The sequence below is a fragment of the Oryzias latipes genome, chromosome 1 (genome assembly GCF_002234675.1).
Source record: "Oryzias latipes chromosome 1, ASM223467v1".
Classification (NCBI taxonomy): Eukaryota; Metazoa; Chordata; class Actinopteri; order Beloniformes; family Adrianichthyidae; genus Oryzias; species Oryzias latipes.
In genome coordinates, this window is record NC_019859.2 from 19,804,707 (window position 1) to 19,810,706 (window position 6,000).

Genomic DNA, 6,000 nt, shown 5'->3' on the forward strand with positions numbered 1-6,000 from the left:
ATATAAAGCAAAAAAGTACTCAACTGAATTAAAGCTAGCATAATGTCTGTTTTTCAGTATTCCTGTTTGTAAACTTGTCATAAAAAAATGCATTTGAAAAGAGACATTTGAAAGAGCGTAAGTACAACATAAAACCATATTTCACCTACAATTTAAGCCATTTTTAGACAACAAAGACAACTTCTGTTAACTCATTATATTGTCTCTTGCAATATAATGACTTATGTGCTATAACAACCATTTATTTTATTACAACTGCTTAAATTACCATTATTTCCATGATACTAAGGCTTATTGTTTTGTCAACTTCCCTCAAAGTTAAGTTGATCTTTTTGCTGCATGTTAGACTTTAAAAATCTCGAGAAAAGAATCTCTTTCTCAGGCTAATAACCCTGTTTTTCAGATCATAGGGATGATCTGCCAAAAAGGAATGATTAGAAATTTGCTCTCAAATAGCTTAATATATTGTTGTATTTTTTTGTGAAGGGTTTTCTGTGCTGGGATACAAGTTTTCAGTTGAAAAAAGAAAAGAAAAACAAAACCTTCTGCAGGTTGTCCTCCCTAAAACACGAGAGAGGTCTGCAATGTTTAATATAGGAAACACTTCAACTGTGACAAATGTAAAGAAATAAAAACAGGAAATCACATTGCATGATTTTCAAATAATTTATTTGTGCAAAAACAAAGTACTTAACAGAAACAAACTAGGAAGAATTCTGCCCTTTGCAGACTTGTTATTTATAGAGAGCTCTTCTATCCTCTACCTTTTTATCTGTATTAATGTCACCTGTTTATCTCTATCAAATACACTTGTCTACACTTTTAAACAGACTGCAACTTCTCCACCATTGCCAAGACAAACGGTACCAGAGACACGATTGTAAAGCTGAACAAGATTGGAATAAACCAATTTACACCTAGCATTTAGCTCGATGAGAAGAGGTTGACCTGACAATCTTCCTCCACCTGAGGCTCCATGCCAGATCTCACCTGGTGGAGAACAGTGAGAAAAAGACAAGGGAACTGGTCATTGACCTGAAGAGAACTGGGACCACATCTTTTTAAGTGGGTCAATTGTTCAGTATCAAATTATTGTTGTTCCCCACTGTACTTATTTTTATATTATTTTTTCAGGCTTTAAGAATAGATGATAAGCCTTCTTATCTGTTCTGCTAAGACATGTTGAACTCTTCTAGCAATTCAGAAAGACCAGTGTAAGTGATCCTGGACTTTTAACACAAACAGATTTGTTGATATTCCTAAGCAGCTTTTCTGAAATTGGCAAATGTAAGCCAAAAACATTAAAATGTTGGAAATGTCAGAGTTGCTTTTCTTTACTTGCAGAATACTGCAATTAAAAAGACTAAATCTTATGTAAGTATCTCAGTAAATTTAGGAGTCACATGCCTCGACAGTCACATTGTAAAAATGTCAAAACTCCAAATTAATCACCCCAAGTGGAGAAATGCTTTCCCTAGCACCACACATTCGCTCCTCAGAGATGTGTCTCCACACAGACATAAAGATAGAAATGCCAAGTTGTAACCTTGCTAAATGATGATGCAGTCATCTGTATGATCAGCAAAAACAAATCATGATGTGGGAATCTTTCAAAAACTGTCCCCCCATTCTTTATTTCTTCATTTGGAAATTTTCCAGATGACTACAAAACCAGTTGATTCATGTCTCTCTGGTCCATTCTAACTACTTTCTCATTAGACTTAGACATGATTTTTATTGCACCTGTTTAAATCTGAAATACATCACACAAATCAGAGGACCCCAGAATCCAAAGATTCGCCACACAAAAGGCTCCATTGTTGAGATTTTTTTTTTGGCTTCTGAAGAAAAGTGGACAAGCTATTAGTATTTATTGAAGCTGAAATGCATTGGTTGTTCCTGTATGCCTTCACTACTCACTACTTAGTGCACTATTTAGTGCGTTCGCCATTTTGTAGAGTTGTAGAGATTCCTAGAAGTCTCTGTGAAAAACTAGCGTGCATTGGACTGGCAAATTTAGACCACAATGCAGTGCGTTTGAATGATTTATCATGTGAAAAAACTGTCTTTTAATTTATGTTTTACAAATCATCTATGTTTTCGTCTTCAGAACACAAAGAATGATAGAAAATAGTTTTTGTAAAAGGTTCATATTTATTGGACTTTTATTTAAGGAAATAAGTGACGTTGTATTTGTTGTTCTAAACAAACAAAACTTTTTAGTGAGCATAGTGTCTGAATTGCTTGTAACCCTTGTGCTATCCTAGGCACTTTAACGTTGGGAGTTGGGTCATCTAGACCCACTAGACGGTGCGCTGAGCCTTTTTTCTTCAATGATTTGTGATCTTCACTGGTGTCCATGGATTACATGAAATCTTTCCACCTTTAACCACCTTTGTGTAAGATAGCACAGACATCCTTAGAAACAAAAAAATGACACTTCCCAGCTTGGCAAGCAGGGGGTGTAACACTACTAGACCACTTATTATTGATAGAAGATTAATAACACCGCAGGAACTTCAAGACAAACATGGAATAAATAACTTCTTGGAATATCAGCAACCTTAATTTATTATTACAAAAGAGTTTAAATACAAAGACAACGATTTAAAGTCACCAGAAGTAGTTGTCTCTCTGATTAATTTTTCGGTTAATAAAACTCTCACCAAAATATACAAACTTTTATGCAACCTAGATAATACCATTTCAGTTCCGATAACAAAATGGGATGCAGATTTGAACAGCAGCACAGATGAAAACTTGTGGTCAGAACTTTGTCTAAACACCTTTAAACTGACAAAAAGTCCAAATTTGCAGCTAATCCTTGCCTACCCGCCAATTTTAACTGCACCTTAGTCAGTTAGGGCCCCTTGGTGGGGAGGGTGATTGGACATCACGGTGAGTAATCATGAGGTGTCCTCTCAGTGCCCTACCCGCCAATTTGCCAACTGCACCCACTTAGTACACACACCCTTTAACCCTCAAAATATACACTCCAATACAAACACACATACATGCACACACACACCCTCACAAACACACACGCATTTCACAAGGAAGGTGGGACCTCGGACCATCTGTTCCCTACCCCATCCCTGGTAGGGGGTACTGGGCCCTTGACAACAGCGGCTGTGTTCCCTGGGTGCTGGCCTCCTGGGCCCGGCAGTCCTCTCTCCACGCAGTGAGAGGGATCCCTGAGCTTTCTGGCAAGACACAGAGCCAGGTATCACATTACATCTGAGCCTGTCCGTGTCCCTGTGGTGTGGGTTCTGGTCCTTGCCCCTGAGCGCTGGGCCTCGCCAAATTTCCAACTGTGGGCGAGCCTGGACAGGCCATGTTTAAAACACTTCCTGTGAAACCCCTCTTCCCCTGGGTGTCCTCCTCCTGGCCCCTGGGATGGCTGGCCCCTGCCTTGCTCTCTCCTGGACCAACCCTGGGCCGGTTATGTGGCTGCCTGGAGCGTGGGGCGGGTCTCCTTTGGGGGGTCCTGACTCGTACCTGGGGTTGGGGGATGCTCAGAACCCCTGGGTGGTGATGAGGTGCTCGTATGGGGCTGTGGGCGCTCTTCTGGGGCGGGGTCCCACGATGGGGCCTCCCGGCGCGATCCTTCTTGGGCTGGAGCTTGCCCTCTCTGTCCCCCCCATGCCTCCCTGCTCTCTGGCTTTGGGGCCCCCCGTGGCGGTCCAACGTCCGTGGCAGATGTTATCGGTCCCCATCCGCTGTCGTGCGGGTGTTGGGGGCTGCCGCTGCGACGGGGGTCTTGGTGTGGGGATGGCTGGGCACCCTCCTTCCTTTTTACATCCCATCATCCATTTTAGAAGAACATAAACACTCACTTGAGCACAGGTGTTATCTCACCTTTGCACAAATAGTTTGTGTGATTGAATAAAATATTTCACACTAGTTGGTTTGAATGAATAGGTATGCATGTGGGAACAGTATTTGTATTGTGTAAATGTTGACATGTGAATATTTTTGGACAGGTGTGTTTATAACATTTGCGTGTGTGTGTGGACAGGCCCCGCCTTTATAGAATTGTATTACATCTGAACCTCACCGTAATAAGTATAACCATCCAGAAACTTGCTGTTTTATGCTACTTCATAGTTTTACCCCCCCCCCTTCTATAATCACCCTCCAATCCCCCCCCCCCCCCCCCCCTCTCTAATAACCCTCTTTCTTCTTCCCTCCTTTCCTTTTCCGTCCGGTTCAACACAATAGATTTTCAAATATGATTAAAATGAATAAAGTTGTTTATTCAGACATACCTCTGGTTTGTCAGAAGATTTATAACCCCTGTTGTTAAAATAAAATATGTCCAACACAAGAGGCCCTCAGCTCTCATCTGTCTGCCCAGCTGTTGGACAGGACAAGTTAAAAAAAATAAAAAATCCAGGCCACTGGATAGTCCCAAACTATAGAGTTTTTTTCATAGTCAGAAAGTGGACAGGGAATTTGGACATAGCCTAAGTCTTATTAACGTCATTTTGTAAATTAAAAGAACTTAGCCACACAGTACAAAAAGACAAGGATCACAAGTTGAGACCAATTACCAACATCAACACTTCATAATCGATTAAGTATCCACTGATTCCAAGAAGCCAAAATCCCATAGACTTTTATTGAGAAGTAACAGTTAAAACTCAGTCACTCTATTTGTCAGATTAACCATTCTTGCTCTGCTACCTTTTCTAACATGTTCTTGATAACCTTATTTTTTTCCTGATATTTGTTCTATAGTACAAGTTATTCAAGTATCAGATGCCGCAATAAAAGTATGTGGTCTCACATCAAACGTTCAAAATGTTTGATTGACAGATTCCCCCGAGTCTGCTTTCAAGTTCACTCTTGATTGGCGAGAATGGTTGCCATAGAGACAGACCAATTCTCAGACTCAGACCAACTTGGACCAATCACTGCTTACTGATGTCGTTTGGCTCCAACATGACATCATCCGTATCACGAAAACATGGCGACTAAATTGACTTCATTTTGTTGGAGCAAGAAGTAAGTCATTTTCTAAAGGTGACGCCACACTCACTTAGTTGGGTTCTCATGTACAATCAATGGTTTGGATGAATGAATAAGTGATTTATGTTTATTACGCAAACAATCGGTTTGAAGCCCATTAAGATGACCATTGTTGTAAATATTGGGCTATATAAATAAAATGGAATTGAATTGAATTAAAAAAGTCTGTTTTTAATTCAAATGTTACAGGTAGAATTTTTATTAAAATACGTTTTCAAAAAGAATAATGAGAAAATCATCTGATAGAATATGAGTTGCCTTTTTTGAGTTTTTATCTTCAGTGAGGAACATTTTAGAGTCTGCAAAATTCTGTTATAGCTCTATTTTAGCTCAGAATGTAGTTTTCCCTCTGGTATTGAAAATTCGTTCACGTTTTCCTGTAAACTACCAGTACCTTTATAAGAAAATACAACAGTAAGTTAAACTTATGTTAAAACATATCAAACCAGAGGTATTTATCCTCCCATGCACTAATGTTATTTAAAGCCGATTATTTTGCCTTTGTTCAAACTCAAAATGTAAACCTGCAGTCTCAGGTTTTCACGTGAACTGCATTAGATTAATATGTCAGTTAAAACTCTTTTAGTCAGCATTACAGTAATATTTAGATATTTCTAGTAATAAGATTACACACATGCAACAAAAGCCAGCAATGTTTCTATAGACTAAGATTTTAATACAATTTTAAAAGAGTTCTGTTGTCAGAGGTTTTGACTGGAGGTTGCTCTACTGTCTTGGCTCCACAATCAGGTTTTTCTAATTAAGCAGTCAGAACAATCAGTATAAACTGTACCTCATAATGTCTTTGCATAAAACATTACCTTAAACAGAGCAAAAACACGAGGAACTATTGAAAGCCATCATATTATATACAAATTCTAAATATACGGTGGGTCACAAAAGTATTTATTCAGCCACCAATTGTGCAACTTTTCCCACTTAAAAAGATGAGAGAGACCTGTAGTTTTC